The sequence below is a fragment of the Neofelis nebulosa genome, chromosome 1 (genome assembly GCF_028018385.1).
Source record: "Neofelis nebulosa isolate mNeoNeb1 chromosome 1, mNeoNeb1.pri, whole genome shotgun sequence".
NCBI classification, from domain to species: Eukaryota; Metazoa; Chordata; class Mammalia; order Carnivora; family Felidae; genus Neofelis; species Neofelis nebulosa.
Window position 1 is genome coordinate 11,425,333 of NC_080782.1, and position 24,058 is coordinate 11,449,390.

Sequence of the window (24,058 nt, forward strand, 5' to 3'; positions counted from 1 at the left end):
TTAGAGATCTATTTTTACTCTGTGGAAGATACTAATTAGCATTTAGTTTGGTTTACCCCAATTAGGCAAATAGTTATTTAATGAGAAATCTTCACGAGATAGATGGTTCACATTACCCTCCCAGAGGAATTAAACCGACCCCGCAAAACTCCCCTGGTGGGGGAGTCAGGAGGAGTGTGTTCTATATATTTATTCTGATTTACTAGCATGAACTATTAATGTATCATGTCAGATGTTAGCCTGTCCTCTCTTCTGCTCCCAAGAATGCCCACAAAAGTTCTAGGCACTCCTTAGTGCTTGCTGAATTGTCGTGATCTTCTGTCCTTTAATACTCACTGAGTAACGCCCCTAAGTTGGACCAGGGGTGGCACAATGGTCAATAGGGCCCACTCTGTCTTCTGCCTTCAGCATTGGAGCTGTTTGACCATGAGCAAGATGTAGCCTCATTGTACTGGATGTCCTCAGATGAAAAATAGGGATGGTGACATCCAGCTTTGTGGCCTTCAACCTGTGCTGACATGTAAGGTCCCAAACTTTAGAAGAGCTCTGAGTTTGGTTTAATACTCTGCTGCTGCCATCTTGAAATTCTTAATACCTTTTGATTTTTTTTTTTTTAACGTTTATTTATTTTTGAGACAGAGAGAGACAGAGCATGAACAGGGGAGGGGCGGAGAGAGAGGGAGACACAGAATCGGAAACAGGCTCCAGGCTCTGAGCTGTCAGCACAGAGCCTGACGCGGGGCTCAAACTCACGGACGGTGAGATCATGACCTGAGTCGAAGCCGGACGCTCAACCGACCAAGCCACCCAGGCGCCCCTCTTAATACCTTTTGAACAAGGCGTCCCACATTTTCATTTTTCATGGGGCCCCATAAATTACATGGCCTATCTTGGGGATGGGACAAAAATACACTACAGAGCGTTAAAAGAATTAAATAAGGAATTTACTTTTACTTACTTATTTGACAGAGAGAACATACATGCATTCAAACCGGGAAGACACAGAGGGAGAGGGAGAGAGGGGATTCCGAGCAATGTCACGAACCATGAGACCACGATCCGAGCCCAAATCAAGAATTGGATGCTTATGACTGAGCCACCCAGATGTCCCTAAGGGAATGTATTTAAAGTGCATAACACGGGCGCCTGGTGGTTCAGGTGGCTGGGCATCCGACTTCAGCTCAGGTCACGATCTCCCAGTTCACGAGTTCAAGCCTCGTGTCAGCCTCTGTGCTGATGGCTCAGAGCCTGGAACCTGCTTCAGATTCTGTGTCTCCCTCTCTCCTCTGCCCCTCCCCTGCTCATGCTCTGTCTCTCTCTCTCTCTCTCTGAGAAATAAATAAAGATCAAAAAATTTTTTAAATAAAAAAATTTAAAAAAATAAAGTGCATAACACAAAGCTTCATACCGAATAAGTTTACAAAAATGGTGTAACCATCCCAACTAGGTAGTTAAATCCAGAACAAATGTATTTTCTCAAGCATCCTAGACATCTAATCTAAGGGCCATTAGTTACATTCTGATTAACTTCCTTTAATGAATGCTGTGAGTACATCTCTGACCTTGACTTTGTGAATTTCCAAATAGTTGACACAGCCCCCTTCACTTCCTCCCTATCGCTTTTGTTAAAAGTTCACACTCTCCACAACTCCCGATGACTCAGGAGACGTGTACATCTATAATGCCCCTCAGCCGTACTGACAGAGTTAACCGAATACTTAATCACTCATTTCAACTCAATCACCTGTCTTCCCTGAACTGACCACTTCAATTCTTCCAGAATGCTTGTGGAGGTAAACCATATACAAAAGACAGTAATGAATTAGAAGTGAAGGCATTTGTTTATTTAGTTATTTATCATTTATTTATTTAAGTTCTTGTGCCCGCAAACTGATAACCTTTGCTATATGTCCACAATTCCTGATCCACAATTCTGAACTCTAAAAAGCTCTTAGGGATGCCTGGGTGGCTCAGTCAGTTAAGTGTCCAACTCTTGTTTTCGGCTCAGGCCTTGACCTCACAGTGCGTGGGTTTGAGCCGCACATCAGGCTCTGTGCTGACCGTGCACAGCCTGTTTGGGATTCTCTCTCTCCCTCTCTCTCTGCCCCTCCCCTGCTAAAGCACATGTGCGTGCAGTCCTGCGGTCCCTCTCTCTCTCTCTCTCTCTCAAAATAGATAAACAAACTGAAAAGCAAATAAATAAATAAAAGTAAAAATTCTAAAAACCTGGAAATAAATTTGTGGCAAAAAAAAAAAAAAACAAAAAAACAAAAAAACACCGAAACTGATGTAGGGCGCATGTAGTCTGTTTATAATGACACTTTGGGTATTACATAACATACCACATATAAGATGAACTATCTTTCTGAAGTTAGAAAAAAAAATCTGAATTCTAAAACACATCTCGCCCCACATTTTTGGATGAGACACCAGGGCACTATATTGGACTTACGGTATCCCTTTCGGAGCTTGTTCCTCAACCAACAAAGCAACACATTAAGGACAGGCACTGGAGCTCGAAGAGATATTTATCCCCCAGTGTTCACTGTGGCATTATGCACAACTGCCAAAAAGTGGGAGCAACCCCAGTGTCCATCAGAGGATGGATAGATAAACAGAACCTGGTGCATCTACACAATGAACACTATTCAGACTTAAAAAAAAAAAAGAAAAGGAAAGAAAATCCTGACACATGCTCTACAACACAGATAAACCTTGAAGACGTTCTGTTAAGTGAAGTAAGCCAGTCTCCAAAGGACAAAGTCCAAAAGTCTCCACTTATACAAGGTGCCTACAATAACCAAATTCATACAAATAGAAGGTAGAATGATGGTTGCCAGGACTTGAGGGAGGGGGGACTGGGATTTTTGTTTAATGGGTACAGAGCTTCAGTTTGGAAAAATGAAAGAGTTCTGGAGATGGATGGTGGGTGGTGATATTTGCACGATGTTGGGAGTGTACTTAATGTCACTGAACTATACGCTTAAAAATGGTTCCAATGATAAATGTTATAACGATGGGTGTATTTTACCACATTAAAAAAAAAAAAAGGCGGGCCCTGGAAGAATTGATGCTCAGTGTGTGGGTGGTGAGCTCCCCTCTCCACCTGCTGTCCCTCCTGAATCCCCGGCCAGGCCACCGTGTACCTGACCATCATTCTCCACCGCCAGCAACTGCCCTCAAGAAAGCCCTCCAGCCAGAGGCGTCAGTGCACTGCCCCCCCCCCCCCCCGGCTCAGCTTTCCTCTGGCTTCATTTCCTGGAGTCTCAGACTGATCAACTAGCAGCAGCCACATTTTTAGCAAGGCACCAAAGTGAACACGTGGGTCCTGGCCCTCTAGGCATCTCAGACCCAGGGCAGCCTGCATGACCAACAGGCCAGTCTCCAGCATCCAGTCACCTCCCTCACGCTCTTGACAGTGCTAACATGAAGGAACAAGGACCTAGATTCTCATCTAGGTGATCCAAACCCCCTGCGTATTAGTCTCCTATTGAGGTTGTAACAAATTGGCATAAATGGATAGCTCCAATCAACACAAATACGTTACCTTACAGTTCTGGGGGTCAGAAGTCCGGAAGGAGTCTCACTGGAATTAAATCACTGTGTTGGCAGGACTGCAATCTTTCTGGAGGGATGGGGCAAGAATCCGTTTTCTTGCCTCTTCCAGCTTCCGGAGACCACGTGTATTCCTCGGCTTGTAGCCACTCCTCCCATTCTCAAAGCACATCCCTCCGAGCTCTGCGCTCATCATCACGTGGCCCTCTCTCTCCACACTGACTCCCCACCACGTCCATCCTCTTGGAAGCACCCTTTTCCTTAAGTATTTACTTATTTATTTATTGACATAATCTCTACACCCAACGTGGGACTCGAACTCACAACCCCAATATCAAGAGTCCCATGCTCTTCTGACTGAGCCAGCCAGGAGCCCCAGGACCCTTGTCCATATGATTACGTGAAGTCCACCAAGATAATCCAGGATAATTTTCCCATCACCAGACTCTTTATCATATCTGCAGAATCTCCATTGCCCTGAAGTTAATATTTTCACAGGTTCCAGGGAGCCCCCAGGTCCCATGGACATCTTGGTGGAGGAGGGCATTTATTGAACCTACTACTTTAATAGGCAAGCTAGAGGCTCGCACACAAGACCTGAGGGTCAGAACAAGGTGACAGAACAACTCTTGCTGTTAGTTGCAGATCTGGAAGTTAAAACAGATTCACACCTGAGAGAGAGAGAGAGAGAGACAAAGATTTGAGTCAGAGAATGGCCCAGATGCATCACCAATGTGATGGACCTTAGGTGACATCGGGCTCTGGATGCAGAGACAAAGGACAGGTTTTCTGTTTCTGGCCAATATGGCAAACGACATAACCTAAACCGCCCCCCCACCCCACTCCCAAGCACTGAGAGGTGCTGAACAAAACATGATAAATAACTTTTTAAATTGATAGCCAACTCCTAAGCAAGTAAGGGATAGCCTCAAAGCCAAAAGCAAAAATGAAACTGATAATCAGCATAGTGAACACAGAGTGAATGCAGGGGCTGCTCTGTGGGATTGAGAGAGGGGACAACTTTGTGTGACTAAGGAATTCATAGGGTTTTTTTTTTTCAAGATTTTATTTTTTTAAGGAATTTCTACGTGCAACATGGGGCTTGAACTCACAACCCCAAGATCAAGAGTCACCGGCTCTCCCAACTAAGCCAACCAGGTGCTCCAGGAATTCATGTGTTAGTGGCCGCACAGGGATAGGGAAGGCCTTGGGTCTGTCCCAGGTGCATAATTGGAACTGAGGCCCCTGGGGTGGTCTAAGAAAAAACTCTGCCTCTTGGCCCAGGATGATGACCAGGAAACTCAGTGTCTTGGCCTGGACTTGGAAGGGGTCGTGATGAAGATGTGGCGTTTGAGTGAGATAGGAAGGGCTTGGAGTAGAGGAGCGATGTGGTCTGATTGACATGTCAACCAAAATAGTCAGCTACTATGTTGGGACTAGACTGGAAGAAACAAGTGGAAGCAGGGAGTCCAGGAGGAAGACCATGCAGAGATAAGGGAAGATGTCGGTGCTCTGGGTGATGGTGGCAGCCATAGAAGTGGGGACAGGCTGTTGGATTCTAAATATATATGAAAATGGAACCAATGATATTTGCTGATGGATTAGATGCAGAGTAGGAGAGAGAATGTGAAATCAAGAATGAGTCCAGGATCTCGGGGTGCTTGGGTGGCTCAGTCGGTTAAGCACTGGACTTCAGTTCAGGTCATGATCTCACAGTTTGTGGGTTAGAGCCCCACATCAGGCTCTGTGCTGACAGCTCAGGGCCTGGAGCCTGCTTCGGATTCTGTGTCTCCCTCTCTCTCTGCCCCTCCGCCCTTCTCTCTCTCTCTCAAAAACAAACAAACGTTGAAAAAAGAAGAATGATTCCAGGATCTCAACAATTTTGAGATTTGAGGCAAATTTTTATTTAGTTAGTTATTTTAATTAACGTTTTATTTATTTAAGTAATCTCTACACCCTACATGGGGCTCAAACTCATGACCTCGAGATCAAGATCTCGTGCTCTACTGACTGAGCCAGCCAGGGACCCCTGAGGCACATTTTTAAATTTAGCTGTCCCAGTGGACACACTGAGCAGACAGGAGGACATGTAGGTCGGGAGCAAAGGGGAGGTATTGAGGCTGGAAATAGAAATTTGGCAGTTGTCAATGTACAAATGGTACTTGAAGTCACGGGACTTGCCGAGATCACCAGAGGACGGGGAGTAGATGGGAAAGGGCTCTAACAGTAAGAGAGCAGAGAACAGAAGGGACTAAGGGAGGAGACAGAGAAGAACCTTCCAGAGAGGAAGGGAAAATCCTGGAAAATGCATGTGCTGCAAATCTAGTAAAGAAGGGGGTCAGGAGGAGAGACGGATTGGCCAAGCCCAGCACTGTTGCCGGTTCAAGTCAGATGAGGAGGGAGAATCAACCTTGAGATTTAGCAACATGGAGGCCATTGGCGACCTCGACAAGAACAATTTTGGTAGGCTGGCGGAACGAAAGCCTGGTTGGAAAGTGTTCGAAGGGAATGGGAAGAAGCAACTCAAGTGTCCATCAAAAGATGACTGAATAAAAAAAAAAAATGTGGTCTATGGGGCACGTGGGTGGTTCAGTCGGTTAAGCATCTGACTCTCGGTTTTGGCTCAGGTTGTGATCTCACGGTTCATGGGTTCCACGCACTGACGGTGTGGAGCCTGCTTGGGAGTCTCTCCCTCTGCCCCTCCCCTGGTCACTCACCCTCTCTCTCAAAATAAATAAATAACAAACATTTTTCTAAAAGACGAATACATTAAAAAATGTGGTCTATGGAATGCCTGGCTGACTCAGTCAATAGAGCATCTGACTCTTGATCTCAGGGTCATAAGTTTGAGGCCCTAGTTGGGTGTACATATTACTTAAAAAAATGAAATAGATAGATAGATAGATAGATAGATATAGTCTATCCACACAATGTCATGTTACTCAGCCATAAAAAGGAATGAAGTATCGATACATACTATAACACAGATGAGTCTTGAAAACATTAAAGTGAGTCAAAGAAGCCAGTCATAAAGGACCACATATTGTACGATGCCAATTATAAGAAATATCCAAGCATGTTAGTGGTTGCAAGATACCCGCCAGGGAGGAGAGGGGAATGGGAAGGAGGTGCTTGATGGGTACAAGATTTCCACTGGGAGAGAAGAAAAAGTCCTGAAATGAGACAGCATTGATGGTTGCACAACGTTGTGAATGTACTTATTACCATGGAATTACACTCTTGAAAATGATCACGATGGCAAAATTTTACGTCGTGAGTGTATTACCACACACAAAAAGATGTTTAAGTGCATGAGCAGGGAGAGGTTGGAGAGGCAGAAACGGAAGTTGCACTGCACACAGGAGGGAAACAGAGCGGGAGCTCTAAGCAAGGTCACGAAAAGTGCGCACTGATAGGAATGAACAAGTAAAGACAAAATGGATGATTCAGGGGAAGGAGGAAGGAACTGCTGGAGAACGACCCCGAGCAGAGGAGAGAATTAAGATTACTTCAGCCACCAGAAGAGGGGAGAAGACACAGTGTGTGAGCACAGATTCAGCCTGTCATTGACAGATGCTTAGTGAGGACCTGAGAGGTCTCTCTCTGACCCACAGGGAGCAAGGTCATCCGCCGAGACTGAGGATTGCAGAGAAGGTTTGCAATATTCATCTAGGAGCGGGATGTGCCTGGACCAGGGGATACAGGACAACTGTTTGACTGCAGTGAGAGCTACTGAACTGATCATTTATTTCCTAATTTTTTCTGAGAGCATGCACAGGAGAGGGAGGGAAAGGAAGAGAAAGAGAGGGAATCTTAAGCAGGCTCTACACCCAGCACAGAGCCCAACGCAGGGCTCGATCTCATGACCCTGAGATCAAGACCTGAGCTGAAATCAAGAGTCGGACACTTAACTGAGTCACTCAGGGGACCATCATTCATTGATGGATGAATGAATCCATCATTCATTTTTTCAATGTTTATTTATTTTTGAGAGAGACAGACAGACAGACAGACAGAATGCAAGCAGAGGAAGACACAGAATCGGAAGCAGGCTCCAGGCTCTGAGCTGTCAGCACAGAGTCCGCTGCAGGGCTTGAACGCCGAACCGTGAGATCACAACCTGAGCCAAAGTCGGACGCTTAACCAACTGAGCCACCCAGGCGCTCCTCAATCATTCATTTTTAATTAAATCTGGTTGAACATCTTGCCCCCTCTGCCTCCAGCTATGTGGGAACAGGCTCAGAGCAGATAGCAAGTGGGTTTCACCAAGGTTGTGGTTTAGCCAACCGTGATGGTAAATTTTATATCAACTTAGTGAGCTCCAGCGCCTAGCAATCTGGTCAAATATTGTTCTAGACATTTTGTGACAGTGTTTTTGGATGAAGTTTACATTAAAATCAGGAAACTTTGGTACGACAGATTACCCTCCATAAGGTAGGTGGGCCTCACCTCATCAGTTGAAGGCCTCAGTAGCACAAAGCCTGCTCTTTTCTGAGCAAGATAGAGTTCTTCAACAAATGACCTTGGTACTGGAACTGAAACATTAACCAGGCCACCCTGCAGGTTTTGGACTCGTCAGCCTCCATAATCATGTGAACCAATTCCTTAAAATAAATCTCTTTATATATATACACATCCTGATGGTTCTGTATCTCTGGAAAACTGAGTGCAATGAAGTGAGAGAGGAGAAGGCACAGAGGTATTTACAGCTGACTGCGAATGGACTTCGAGCTGGGTGAGGAAGGTAGTGAGGGCCCAAGAGGGATGAGGTAAATTACTGATGGTAAGTTCAATGGAATGTGGCCCTCGTGGCCTTGAAGGATTGTTAGAGTGGGGCACTAGAGCCAATGATAAAGTCAATTCTGAAAACCTTGAAATCAGCATCATGCGAGATAAATACTAAAATAGCTGTTTCCATTTTCCTCCAGAGATGCAGTTGCAAGATTGGTGAACAGTGCCACACGTCCATCCTGGAACCCGGGCAGGAGGCAGCCTGAGAATACGCGGCTGGGAGAGGGGAGAAGGGGTCATAGGGAAGGCGTGGCGAGAGCATGGCCTGAGAGAGCCACCACACCCTACCCAGCTCGGTGGAGATCCAGGGACATTCCCACAGCTCCAGAGTGGCCAAGCGGTAACTGAGAATTCCATCTGGGGTCTGCTAAGGGCCATCTGGACTGGCGCAAGGAATGCAGAAGGCCTGGGGGGACCGCCCAGAGCTAGCAGCCAGAGGGCTGGGGCAGGGTGCCCAGGCAGCAAGGGGAGGGCGCCGAGCTCCCGGGAGCAAACGCTATGCACAGAAAGGACGATAAGACCCCACCCAGGGACCACGCGGGAAGTCACACCTCTCCTCCCAGGCCAGCTCAGAGAACCAGCTGCCCTCCGTGGGCGCCCTGATGTTCCAGAAGCTTCTCCCTGCCCCAGGGACTTCTCAGGGAGGAGGGAGGTGAGAGGAGAGGTCGTGTAGGTGGGAAAGGCCTGACGGAACCGTGAACTTTGAGGTGATAGAGAAATTCACCCGAAAGACACTTTTGCTTTTAACCAGAAAACACAGAATTACTCTGGGTGGTGAGATTGCTCTTCCGCATGGAAATGGAGCAAAGCTGTTATGGAGGTTGTTCCCACTGAAAGGAAAAGGCCGCTTCTAGCAAATTCCAGAGGTCTGGTTACCCTTCGGCATATCTGGATGGTGACTCTGAATTCGGATCCCACTCAGCATAAAAGGGCTGACGTTACTTAAAATCGCTCCATATGCTGAGATCATAGGAGGGAATCAAAATAATCTCCAAATGGGCTTTAGGTCCTCTAATCTAGTGGTTCTCAAGCAGGGGCAGTTTTAACCCCCGGGGCACATTCTGGGGGAGATGCTACTTCAGGCCTCTAGTGGGTCGAAGCCAGGTACCACGCAGCATCCTACGATGCACGAACAGCCCCTCGCCACGAAGGATGATGTGGCCCCGAATGTCGCTAGTGTCAGGGCTGAGCGACCCTAGTCAATTCCAGAATCCCGTCCAGTCACCCACGTCCTCAGAAAAACTCCCTCCCGCTTCAGCCATGTTCACCTTAAGAATTTCCGAGGTCATTCTCCCGGTGACTAAGTGACAGGCGGGGGATTCGTTCCCAGCTCCGCCTGACCCCAGCGTCCGCGCTTGTGAGATGCGTCTGTCACATGTCAAGGTCAGTGAAAACAGGGACATTCTATGTGTGGAACTCAGAATACCCCCAGATGGTGGGACCTGAGGAGCTGTACTGAAAGGCTTCCTTCCCCCAAATCTCTCTACCTCCACGTTGCAACAGTGCCAGCCCCTCATCGCCGAGAGCCCACCCCTTCGTGCTGAGCCCCCCTCCTTCCAGGGGCCTCCCGAGAAAGTGCAAGCACCCCATACAGGGTTCGAAGAAATTGCAGTAGAGCCTAAAAATGGTACCGCCTGTTGACTTGGACAAGATACTTGACCCACCGTTGGGCCTCAGTTTCCTCCTCTGTAAAATGGGAACAATAACCATATCTACCTCAGGGATCCCCGTGCGGGTGACATCGGTGGTTCTCCAGAATACGTGACGCACAGTACACACGCCTTGTGGGGTTGGGTAACCGTGTGCTCGAGCATTCGGAGGCGAAATCTGTATGGGCCCTTTAAAAAGCCTGGCAGGAACCCAGGTTGAAAAAAAAAATTAGCAACAACAAAAGTGCAGCTTCTGCAGTTTCTTTTCAAGTAAGACAAACTGTTCCAAACTGAACAAGCATTAATAAGTTGAAGCGTTGAAAAGCGGTGAGTGACTGACTATTCATTTGGTTGCCAAGGAAACCCTGCAGGTTGGAGAAAAAGATTGTCGTGGGGGTCGAGGCCGACTCCGGAGGAAGCCCACGGAGCCCCGGCCTTCTTCCTCACTCGCAGGAGAAAGAGGCTCGCAGGGCACTTTAGAGCTAAGCCATGTGGTTCCCAGAAAGCCTCCTGTGGCAGCAGAAAGCCTGCCTCTGTCTGCCAGGGCCTGGGACGGGGGAGCAGCAGGTATGACATGGCTGGGGCCAGCAGCATCCGTGTCCTCAGGTCCAGAGGACGCTAACGTCAGCAGCCCACAGAGGTTGTCTGGAGGCCGTTTGGTGTAAGTAAGGCATGAGAAGAGGTAAGAAAGTACCTAGATGTGGATGCTTCTGAAAAATTATTTCCCTCCTGGATTCCATTTTCGTTACGGGCTCTTCTCATTGTGGTCAAACACACATAACACAAAAGCGAACATGGTCAAGTGCGTCGTTCAGGGACGGGATGGCCTTCATGCTAACCCCAGAGTATGTTTATCACCTCAAGAAGAAACCTTGGGGGCACCTGGGTGACTCGGTCGGTGAAGGATCCGGTCTGATTCTTGATTTCAGCTCAGGTCGTGATCTCAGGGTTTGTGAGTTCGAGCCCTGCATCAGGCTCTGCGCTGACAGTGCGGAGCCTGCTTAGGATTCTGTCTCCCTCTCTCTCTGCCTCTCCTCTGCTCTCTCTCTCTCTCTCTCTTTCTCTCTCTCTCGAAATAAATAAGTAAAATAAACTTTAAAAAAGAGAAAGAAAGAAAGAAAGAAAGAAAGAAAGAAAGAAAGAAAGAAAGAAAGAAAGCCCTGTTAGCTCTCACTCCGCAGTTCCCCCGCCCCCCTAGCTGCCGTGAGTTGTTTTCTGTCTCTGTGCCTATTCTGGATATTTTGTACAGCGGGGATCACGCGAGATGTGACCTAACGTGTCTGATTTCTTCCCAAGCATGTCTTCGAGGTTCACTCACACTGTAACATCTATCAAAACTCTATTCCTTTTTTTATGGCCGAATAATATTCCATCGTACGGATATGCCTCTTTTTGTGTTTCCGTTCATTTGTTCATGGGCCTTTGGGTCATTTCCACTTTTGGGCTATGGCGAGTAATGTTGCTATGAACGTTCTCTACAACGTTTTTGTGTGAAATCCTGTTTTCATGTCTTTTGGGTATCTAGGCATGGAGTTGCTGGGTTATAGGGTAATTCTATGTTTTACTTGCCAAGGAATGGCCAAACTGGTTCCCACAACAGCTGCCGTTGTTTTCATCATTATGGATTTTTGCCAAGTGAATTAGGAAGCGATGTTTTTGAAATGGTAACACGTAGGGCTAGTAAGGAAGCCTTAGCTGTCAGCCCCTGCGAGAAACACTTGGGTGATATGAGGAGCAGTGCAGCTTAGCAGAAGGAGGGTAGAACTTGGAGCCAGTGCTCATGGGTCCAATTTCTGGGTCTGACAACTAGTTGTTGGCGACATGGTTAACCTTCTAAAGGTCAGCTTTTCCAGCTATAAATGGACAACGTCTGCTTCATAGGGTTCTGAAGACTAAAGGGTTATATTAAAACATCTGGCCTCTGGTAGGCTCCCTGTAAGTTCTGTTGTTATTATAATGCGAAACATTATTGGCATGCATTAAGAGCCGTAAAAGTCATGTTATTTAACTAGAAAATTCTGCCCTTGGAAAACTATGCCAAGGAAATCAAGTCCCCCATTTCTAATTTTGAAAAACTCTCAAAACATATGCCCTGTTACGAATGAGTTAACAGTGGGGCATCTGGGTGGCGACTCTTGATTGCAGCTCAGGTCATGATCTCACGGTTCCTGGGATCGAGCCCCGAGTCGGGCTTGCACTGACAGCATGGAACCTGCTTGGGATTCTCTCTCTCTCCCTCTCTTTCTGCTCCTCTCTCTCTCTCTCTCTCAAAATAAATAAACTTTAAAAAACTGAGTTAATAGTACTGTTCTTAAACAAGAAGGAGGTGAAGAAATCCAATGGTTTCTGAGCACCAGCTCTGCCCTGGGTTCTGGGCTACATTGTTGACGCACCCATTCATGAAGTCTGCATTCACTGAGTCTTTACCATACACTAGTCACCGAGCTTGGCACTGAGAACATAGCACCGAAGAAGAGAGACAAAGCTCCCGCCTTCGCGAAGCTACTATTCTAATAGGAAATAAAGAAATTAAATAATTGATAATAACAGCTGACACTCGCTGAGCACATGCTCTGTGTCAAGCCTATTCCAAGCCAGGGTTGGCAAACTACAATCTGTGGGCCAAATTTGGCCTACCATCTGTTTTTGTAAATAAAGTTTTATTTGAATACAGCCATACCCCCTCGTTTATAGATTATTGCCTATGGCTGCTTTTATACTACAGCAGCAGAGCTGAATAATTGAGACAGAGACATTTGCTACCTTGTCCTTTATAAGAAAATATGCCAAGCCCTGTTCTAAGCACAACAAATCTTAGATGTAAGTACAGTGCTATTGTTGTGCCCGTTTCGCAGATGAGTAATGTCCTCAAAGTCACACACACACAGGAAATGAAGAACCCGGATCTACAGTACAGTCTGCTATAAAACCCGCCCCTTACGATCTATGCTGCACTGCACACCCCATCAAGCACAGGGCGATTTAATTACAACTGTGTGAAGTGCTGTGAAGGTCTAGCGCTTCTCCGAAGGACACAGCAGAGGCTAGGACCTGATGGAGCCATTGGCCGCAGAACTGGGTCGTGCTCCAGCTCTGAAGAGCAGTGAATGGGGGAGGGCCTTGGGGTGAGAAAGAGCTGGCCCATTCAAGGCACGGAAAGAAAGCCCGTGTAGCTGGAGACAGAGGGAAGAGAGAATGGCGCCTGATGGCTCTGATGAGAGAGGCAGGTGACAGATTAGGCAGAAGTGGATAAACTGGTTTAAAGATTTTCAACTGTACACTGAGAGCAGGAATGAGCCCTTGAAGGGTCTTAAGCAACAACATGATAATAGTGGATCTGCCTTTTTTCAAAGATGACTCTGAATACAATATGAGGATGAGCCTGGAAGGGAGGGACTAAGAGTGGAAGGAGAGACCCGCTGGAGGCTACTGTTAAGGTCCAGAGGAGAGACAGTGGTGGTTTGAGATGGGGCCAAGAGAATGGAGGAGGAGAGAAGCAGACGGATTTGGATGTTTGGAGTGTCAGGGGCATAATAAGGAAAAGTTAGTAAGTGATTGGCCATGGTGGAGACAGAGAAAAGGGGGTCAGGGCGGGGCACATGGCTTCCGTCCTTAAAATGTACTGTTTATAGGGTGCCTCTCTGGAGATTGAACTGTAGCAGTAGAATCTGCTGTAGCTAATTTAGAAAGAAAGAGGATTATAATGGGATATTCGCTGCCTAAGAGAATCTTTGGAAGGAAGAAAGGATCAGGTTCTGGGTTGAGTTGCAAGGGACAACTCCTGGGAAGACAGCAAGGAAAACCCCAGAAGGAGGTTGTCCATACAGGATGGGGATGCCCAGTCCTGCCTCTTCCCTCACACAGCAATGCTGGGAATCAAAGTCCCTGCTGATGCATCCAATTGGTGGACTCTATGTCACACGTCTGGTCCTAGCAGCAAAGGAGGCTGGGAAATAGTGGGTTTCATTTTTATATTTGGGTTCTATGTTGAGGAAAAATCAAAATGTGAAAAGAGTGTTCGAAAGATTCTGGGCTGCAAAGAAAAGCACATATCTTCCGGAGCAGATGGTGGTGAGTTAGGGTTTGGTTAATAAGACAGAAAACCCCAAAGGAAGAATTAGTTTAGAAGGAAAACAGGGGTTCCATTTTGGACTCATTGGAAGTGAGGTACCTCTTACCCAGGAGGTAGCTGGAGAGATCTTGTTTGATCCTTATGGCAAACTGTAAAATCCATGTTGGGGTCCACTTGTCCTAATGGCACACTGTAAGACAGTGGAGAAAACAGGACAAGAATCCAGGACAGTTTGGCTCCCTTAGCTGTGGGGAGCCACAGACACCATCTTGCAACTTGATCATTGTCCTTTTAATCTCTGCCTATCTTTGGTTAATACTATTAATACTTTGTATTCTATTTTTTATTACTCCCAAGGCTAGCAAACACCATGAGTTGGCCCAACAGCCTCATTCATGTTCAAGAAAAATTCTATCAATCATAGCAGGTTTTTCTTTAGAAATGTCATGTTGATTCTACAGTGTAGATACAAATGCAAAGAACTCATAATTTAGCCAAAACATTTTTGAAAAGGAAGAACAAACTTGAAGAACTTACATTGCCTAGATTTTAAGACTACTCTAAAGTTACAGCAATCAACAGTGTGGTATTGACAGAGGACAGTCATAAGATGAATGGAAAAGAAGAGAGAGTCCAGAAGCAGACTGACATAAATATAGTCAATTAATATTTAACAAAGATGCCAAGGTAATTCAGCGGGGAAGGGATAGTCTTTCCCCCATATAAATGCTGCTTGAACAGCTGGATATCCATTAAGAAGAAAATGAGCCTCCAGCGTTACCTCACATGTTGCAGAAACTAACTCAGATGAGTCACAAACCTAAAGTAAAAGCTAAAACTATAAAATACCTTTTAAAAAAACGAGAAAATCTTTGTGACTTTGGAGTAGACAAAAAGTTCTCAGGACAGAGAAAAGCACAAATCATAAAAGAAAATATTGATAAAATAGACTTCATCGAAGTTGAAAGCTTTTGTCCTTTGAAAGATACTGTTAAGACCATGAAAAGTCCAAGTGCAGACCAAGGGAAACAACGGATTTGTCTTAAGAACATGTATACATTTTTACAACTCAATCAGAAGTCAAACTAGCCAATTTTTTTTTTAAATGGGGAAAAGATTGCAACCGCTCTCACTGAAGAGATATACAAATGGCCAATATGCACATGAAAAGATTCTCAACATCATTAGTCATTGGGAAAATGCAAATTAAAAGCACAATGAGTTAACACCATACACCCACTAGAATGGCTAAAATTAAAAAGGCTGGCAATACCATGTTGGCAAGGAAATGCAGCAGCTGGGGGTGTAAAATTGTGCTTTGGCAGTTTCTGAAAAAATTAAACATACACTTCACATGTGACCCAGAAATTCTGCTTCTAGATTTTTCACCCAAGAAAAATGCAAACATACGTACTCAAAAGATTTGCACGTGGATATGGGGAGCAGTGTTCTTCAGAGAAACTGTGTTCCATTAAAATACTCAGCAATATAAAGGAATTGTACAGTGTCATGTGCAACAGCATGGATGAGGCTAGAAAATGTTATCACTGGTGTCTGGGGTCATTTTTCCATGGCACGTAACCCAAAAGAAATGCCTAACAGTTCCAGGTATTAAGTAGCTGGTTCCAGACAACTTCGCGATAGTGGTCCTCGAGGTGCCCAACAGAAGTCTCCATGCATGTCTCCCTCGAAATTTTAACATCTTCATGGTCCTTGTGAAGTTTTAACATGTTCATTTGTCCCGGGGTGTCCCAGCATAGCTCAGCACCGTATGGGAGCCATGAAAAACAACGGTCACCTAAAGCTGGCGGAGAAGAGCCTTAGGGAGCTTTCTGGGATGAAGGAACTTGCCTACATTTTGGTTGTGACGGTGGTGGCAGCACCTGTGTATACATTGATCAAACCTCATCAAAGTGTATCCCTAAAATGGGTGCACTTTATTGCATGTGAATTATATCTCAACAAAGTCGACCTAAAAATAAAGGCCAAAGATGTCTATGCCGGGTGTGAAATTACATCTCGTGTGCACAGCCGTGTGCACCCACACATACGCACAGTTACACATAGAATCATAAAATCACACAGCTACATTTAGTAATTGTGGTATTGGCCCAACCAACTGACTCTTAGACACAGTCCTCACCTCCCTTCTGCTGACACTACTCCACTTCTGGCAATCGGAGATACTTTCCTCATTTCGTAGCTCAGGGAACACACCGCGAATCCAGCTTAAAGAGCATGAAGGAAACCATAAATAGGCACTTGTAGGCACGTATCACCATTATAAATTGAGAATGTGGTATGAAGGTGCACAATATCTTTCCTACAGTAAATGCTTCCTGAATATCCATTGACTCAAGTTTATTGAATGTGTTGAGACTTGAAGTTTTCTAAACAATAATTTGAAAACATCTCCACATGGCTGTCATTTATTGAGAATCTGCTCTTCTGATAGACACCATGATTCATGCTTCTCAGCTTTATTTCGTGAAATTCCCCCCAACTCTGTGAAATAGATATCATTAGCCTCGTTATGCAGACCCAGCAACCGAGGCTCGGAGAGGTCAGTTAAATTGATCTGTGTAGATATCTGGGATTACTGGGGTGGCTCTACATCATCAGTTCCACCCCAGATGATGTGTCTGAGTTCATCAGAGTAACCTCATTTCTCAGGCCAGCAAGCGATTCAGGAATGGGCATGTGACCGACCCTAGCCAATGGGATGTGAAGAAACATCTTAAGGGTGATCCAAGAAAAGCTACAGGAAGAAAGGATCTCTTGTTGTCGATGTCTGGATGGAACATCTGGAACTTCTGCAGCCTTCCTCTTCCAATACCAGCCTGAGAATGACGATGACGCGGGATGGTCGAGCTGACAGAACCTGGCCTTGGTGATTCGCAATCAACTCCCCCTAGAGCCATTGCGCCTCCAGCTTTCCTCATATGTGAGATGCCTGATGTCCTTACTGCTTACATCATCTTGATTCCTGTTTCTATCACTTGCAACAGAAAGGAGCCTGATTCTTTAGTCTTACCTGGGACTCCAAGAGGTTAAGCAATTCGCTCTCTATCGGGCTGTTAATGTAATCAAAATTGGAACTGGAATCCCAATCTCCTATCGGCCAGGTTGTCTTTCACTCACCAGCTGCTGCTAATTGGCAGAAATTATCTTACCCGTTTTGATGAATATCAGCTGAATACTCAAAGTATCCTTTTTGTTGTAAAAAAGATGAAAGCCTCAGCTAATTTAAAGAGAAAATCCAGGAAAACACAATGCATAATGTAGATGCTTGCTTTGGTATTATTTTACAATAGCAATTAACTTATACCCGAAAATATTTGGTTTAATTTAACACATGAAATAACATCATCTCCTTCAGATATACACTCAAGACAAACTGTTGTGTTGTTGTTGTCTTTTAAACAACATTTGTGACAAAAACCTGCTGGGAAAGATTCTTTCTCGTGGTAATTCTTCAAACCCTACAAAAATAAAATATGCTAATCCAACAGTACCAATACCTAAATTGACTTTTTTTTTTTTCTTATTTCCTTCAAGGTTTATGTTTTAGCCTTGAACAAATGTTTACAATAGATTTTCATCTGGCTAAAACTTTTTCTTTTTTTCATCTTTGGAACATTTCCCGCAAGCAATAGTTTAATGTTATCTTAGGATCTAAAGCTGGAAGGGGCTCAGATATCTGCTAATTTAAGCGGGTGGTCTTGGCCTTGGATGGTCTTGGCCGTGGATGAAGTGCATGTTTTCCCCACTAGCACCACCAGTCTCAGAAATGCCTTCTCAGTATCCGAGGACTCTTCTTGGGTCAGACATAAGGCTTACGTTGTACAGGTTACACTTGTTGCCTCTTTTTTGTACCTTCCACAGTTGACCAGAGCCTCTTTCTTCCTGGGTGAAATTGCAAGTACTTTGTCCAGGTACCCCTTGATGCCTCTTCACTGCCTTCATGCAGCCGTCTTCCATTTCTTGTGCTGTCTGTCCACTGGCCACCTAAGGCCACCTGATAGCTCCTACGACAACTCTGGCATCCAGGGCCATGGCCAAAGCCTCCTCTGATGTGAGTCTCTTTATAGTTAGAGAGACTACTTGTCCTGGTCTGTCGGTTCAGCACTGGTTTATGCCTATTGTCTGGCACAATTTTTAAGAGTTCCCACTTACTTTCACTCTCAGTACTGTCTTGGTTTGCTTCGTAAGTTTTATGATCCCCTTATATAGACAGTATGAAGCATCAGGATGATTTCTCTGAACCTCCCAGTTTATGGGGCCCCACACACTAATGCAGCCGAGGAGACCAGGTACGTGACTCAGCATAGAGTACTCTAGAACTGTGTTGTCCAATATGGGAGCCAATAGCCAGCCACATGTGGTTATTGAGAACTCGGCATATGGCTGGTCCTACCTGAGTTCTGCTAAATGTGTAAAATACACTCCACATTTTGAAGGTTCACGCACACACACACACACACACACAAGTATATAAAATATCTTGTTAACAATTTTTATATTGAAATTATATTTGGGATGTGTTGGATTAAGTAAAATATATTTATTAAAATTAGTTAAGTAACTAATATATAATTAGAATTAAAACATATTAAGTTACTTTACATGCTTAATGTGGCTACTGGAAAAATTAATATTACACATGTGGCTTACATTGTGTTTCTCATGGACAGTGCTGCTCTAGGTCCAGATTCGTTCCCAGGAGTGGTCTTCCTTGCCTTTTTCCTCCTGTCCTACATTGCCATCGCACTGCCAAGGGATGGTTAATAACAGTTTTACCTATTATTCCCCCCCGATGGTATTTGCCCGGTGACTACGGCCATCAATAGCGCACAATCCTTACTAAACCAAGGGGTGAAAAATGTCCTGTTCTTCAGTTAGGAGATTTGAGTGCTAGACCCAGTTCTACATCAGTGTGAGTCTAGCTGAGACACCAACCTCAGAGAACTTCAGATTTCCCTTCCATAAAAATAAACGAAGGCATGGAGCTGGATGACCCTGAAGCACGTTCAAGCTTCTTCAAGGCCTGAGCCAGTGAATGAACACTATGGCTATTTCAGGGGTACATGGAGGGTCAGTGGAGGAGCATGATTTAGGGGGACCTCTTTTTCCTCTCAAATCGTACTATGTGTATGTCTCCCTGCCCCAATCAAAGTTGCCCTGAGACCCAGAATGCCCCCAAATTACACCCCTTGCCACAATGACTGAGTTCAGAAACCAGTATTTTGATAAGAAAACGTTTTACAAGCTGGCGATAATGCAGACTAAACAAAAATACATAGGATTAGGAGGACTTTGAAATTCAGGGATAATGGATCCATTACCGGGTCATTAAAAGAAGTGAAGATTATTTTAGAGAAACAGTAATCCTTCCCTTTCCCAACAACATTTTTCTGGAAACCCTATATTGTATGGTAGAATGTTGTAAGGTAGATGGAACTTTCCCATAATAGCAATATTGTAGTTGGGAGTTTCATCTCTGGCCCATGACCACATTATAATAATCATAGATACTAGAGTAATAACAATGTGTACAATCTTCCCAGGAGGCATTTCATTTTAAAAGAGAATTTGTGTTTTTTTTTAAGTTGCCCTCAGGCTTTTTAAAAATGTTTTTATTTATTTTTGAGAGAGACACAGACAGACAAAGAGAGAGTGGGGGAAGGGCAGAGACAGAGGGAGACATAGAATCCAAATCAGGCTCCAGGCTCTGAGCTGTGAGCACAGAGTCCGACTCGGGGCTCGAACTCACAAACTATGAGATCATGACCTGAACTAAAGTCAGACACTCAACCAACTGAACCACCCAGGCATTCCTTAAAAGAAGATTTGTGAACACAAATGAATTTCCAATTTGTGGAACATGGCAGCTAGGTTGGCTGAGGGCGGACCTTTCTGAGCAGAGGTGTTTTCCAATGGCCCTCATGCCCTCAGGGCTGCTGACATGCCCCAAGGAGGTGGGTGAACACCAGAAAAACAGTGTTCTGCTTCTAATAGGCCCACCCCAATTTAGCAGATCAGCAGACTCTTCGAGGGACACGGAACAAAGTTTTAAAGAAGCAGGATGGAAGCTAGGTCATCATCGAGGCTCTCTGGGTAAGAGGATGGAGTACAGATGAACTAATCGTTGAGTGGCCAGAAGATACTGGGGATATAGGACAGAAAAAGGAAGGGAGATTTCTGGAATTTCTGGGCACCAGGAGCCAGAATGGGGCTACAGACAAGTGAGGGACTGACCCATGGCCATGAGGAAGACAGAGGACCTCACCTGAGGGCCATTGGAGTGCCAGAAGCACATGCAAACATAATTCACTTCCCGTCTGGCCGAGGGCCAACCCCACTGCTTCTGTTGATGTACATTCCCTTTCATTCAGGCTATCAGTGAACTCAGAAGAATTTGAAAAATGTGTGCAGGCTTTAGTAAGTTGTTTCTCCTTTGCTCTCCACAAAGAGTTAACTTGGTGGGAAACAGAAGCCAAGCAGGACCCCCACTACTGTGACATCTGACCATCCCGGGTCAAGGGAGAGGCTGCGGAACAGAAGATACGGACATTCTGAAAATTCCAGACACCTGACAAGAGGCCAGGTCAAAGAATGAGAAGGAAAAAAAGATGGGGTGGTTGAGAGTAAAACATGGCATGAATGAGAAGGAAGGGTAAACGAGGAAGGTGAAAAGGAACAGAGAAAAGAGCAGAGGGTGGGAAAGAACAAGGCAGGCAGAAAGAGAAGAGAGACACAAAAAGATGGGGACTCAGCAGGTCCTGGGATGAGAATTGCAAGAACGTGGTCCCAGTCACAGCCTGCTACTGGGTGAGTTTTCCGGACAACTTATCCCTGGGAGCCATTGAAATCTTACCTAGTTTTTATAGTTCATCAGCTGCTTTAACACCTGAGAACGTACAGCCCGTCTCAACCAGAGGTAACTCTTTGGTCTATAATGATACGACCACAGCAATGTGACCCACTGATTTGGATCAACTCAGAGAAGGAATCCAACAGGGAAAGCCATCCTTCATATAAATGTGAAGGCTACCGGGTGTTCTGCACGGACCGGGATGCACGCCTTGCGCTGAGGACTATTACTCAGTCCACCCGCACAGCCATCCGTGGAATAAACATTATGCGTAAATGGAGCAGCCACATAATACCGTGAATGGCAGAGCTGACGTTCGTTCTTGCTGTTGCCTGACTTCAAACACCCGGCTCTCAGCTCTACATCACACCGTCTTCTTACTGAGAGGCAGGCTCTATTGTAGCAGCTGCAATTTTTGGTACACCGGAAAGGGCTGAGTCTCTATGAGAGTTCTGGGTTGATGATCAAAGCCAGCCCCGACCCGCCTCTGTCTGGCCTGAACCGAGGGACCACTGTCTGGCTGAGTCCAGTTCCTCCGGCCCCAAGGAAGAGCGTTACACCTCCCTTGAGGTCACAGCATTTATGTCCTTCGACTCTTTCTAGAAATCTGAAAATGGCAAAGGGGTTTGAGTGAGGAGTCTCCCCAGAGGCACTATGGACTCACTAGTGAAGGTGCCATATTTCACCAAGTATTGGATCTTAGCATCTGAGCCAAGCCAAGTGGTGAATAAAAATGTGACCCCAAGGCAGCCCCCACTCCCATCAAACACTTGAATTCTGATGCCAGCCTGGTGGGGGCTTGTTACATAATCTACATCGGGACCCCTGGTGCCGCTCACCAGGTGAACCAGGCAGTGTTCCCAAATTCTCTGCAGATGTTAATCTTTGAGATTCAAGAAGGAGAAATAGGAATTCTCAGGAATTCCTAAAACCTGAAGCTGTTATATATTTTTCATAACATTTTGTTGGTATGGTTTTGAATGAGTGGCTACAATTTAAGAAAAAAAAATGGAAACACATGTTTATTTCCTTTCTTTATACAATAAAAATATCATCAGTTTTACAAAGGACTGAAACCTGCATCAAATATTCGAACACCGGAACACACCAGCAAATGCTTCAGGATGGTGTTGGAATAACACCCCATTTAGATCTCCCAGCAAGATGAACAGCCCTGTGCTCGCTTGTCAAAATTGCTATTTAAGGGTGTGTTTTGTTTCCAAACCTACTGTTTCTTGTCTCCCTGTTAATAGCATGTGTACAAAGTACATGATGCCTGTGGACTCACTAGTGTTTTTCTTATTTGCAGGAATGACCTGTCATTGACAGAAGACAGGGCCAGGAACACACACACACACACACACACACCCCAGCTGTTTGTGAAGCCTGACTGAGTAGATTGTGACAGCTTCTCTCCTAAGTTCTCTTGTCTTTCCAGAGGTGGCCGCCTGACCCTTCGAGCCCGTGTGTCATGCTCCCTCTTCTGCTTCCCACCTGGCCCAGTGGACTCCCAACCAGCAATGTCTCCAGGTTGGCTGTCCAGCTTCAGTTCTCACATAAGAATGATCAGTTTTCTGGGGCGCCTGGATGGCTCAGTCAGCTGAGAGTCCAAACCTTAGTTTCATAATCTTGAGGTTCATGAGTTAGAGCCCCGCGTCAGCCTCCGCGCTGACAACACAGAACCCGCTTAGGAGTCTCGCTCTTCCCCTCTGTCTGTCCCTCCCCCGCTCTCTCTCGTGTGCTCTCTCTCTCTTTCTCTCAAAATAAATAAATAAACTTAAAAAAAAAAAAAAAGAATTGGGGCACCTGGGTGGCTCAGTCGGTTAAGCGGCCAACTTCGGCTCAGGTCACGATCTCGCGGTCCGTGAGTTCAAGCCCCGCGTCGGGCTGTGTGCTGACAGCTCAGAGCCTGGAGCCTGTTTCGGATTCTGTGTCTCCCTCTCTCTGACCCTCCCCCGTTCATGCTCTGTCTCTCTCTGTCTCAAAAATAAATAAACGTTAAACAAAAAAAAAAAAAAAAAAAAAAAAAGAATTGTCAGCTTTCCCTCATTTTCCCCATATCTTGTCTGATTTTATCCTCAGGATTCAAGATGTGGAAAAACAGAGAAAATTTCCAAGAAATGCTGGGGAGGAATTCCTAAATGAAAACCACTTGGTCCCCAGCTGTCAAGAGAAAATGGCGCCACACTGGCCCACAGCTTCTAACACCCAAGTTCCTCAGCTGATAGTCAAGCAAGTGATTTGAGCCCTCCTGCTACATAAAAAGCCACGAATTTTTATTTATTTTTGAGAGGATGTCTCCAAACATCTGTTCACTTTTTGACTTGTTTACGTAGCTCATGGACTGTCTGCTCTGTGTCAGGCACGGCTCGGGAGACCGGAAGATGAGAACACGTAGTTCCCACCCGGTGCTCAAACCTGAAATACGGAGGCAGAGACGGGAGCCCGGTTCACCAGCAGGGAGTCCTGCTCCCCAGGCCAGGCGAGGCAGGAGCACAGAGGGGTCTGCCAGTGCGGATCCTGCCTGGAGCCTGCCAAGGTTTCACTCAGGAAATCATGGTTTTGTTTGGCTCTTGAAGAGAAGGAACAGACAGAAAAGGAGGGGGAAGAAATTCCATATATGGAGCTCAACTTGGGCAGAGCACAAAGGTGTGTGAAGAACATAGCACGCAGGACTGGGGCTGGAAGGTCCCATTCGCTACACTGGGACATCTCACTCTATCCTTTGCTTCCTGGGAAACCTTTTCTTCTTCCTCAGCCTTACTGAGGTATAATCGACGCATAAAAGGCGTATATATTTAAGGTGTACAACATGATGATTTGATATGCGACTGCATTGTGAAATGATTGCCGTAATCCAACTAATTAACATATGCATCGCGCCACAATAGTTACCTTTTGGTGCAAGTGTGGGGAGAATGCTTGAGATCTACTCTGGGCAACTTGCAAGTACACAATACCAAATTATTAACTACAGTGGCCATGCTGTACATTAGATCCCCAGAGCTTATGCATCTTATACACTGGAAGCTTTTGCCCTTTGACCAACACGTCCCTATTTCCCCACCCCCAGCCACTGGCAACCACCCATCTGTTCCCAGTTACAGTGAGTTCGAA

The 24,058-nt window shown here is 45.5% G+C and overlaps 1 long non-coding RNA gene across 1 annotated transcript; it reads left to right on the forward strand.

The window, feature by feature from the left end:
* The first annotated feature begins 22,164 nt into the window (after window positions 1-22,164).
* Window positions 22,165-23,769, forward strand: LOC131503987 (uncharacterized). Its single transcript, XR_009257724.1, has 2 exons — window positions 22,165-22,471; window positions 23,024-23,769. It is a non-coding gene; the product is annotated as an uncharacterized LOC131503987 (long non-coding RNA).
* Window positions 23,770-24,058: the final 289 nt, after the last annotated feature.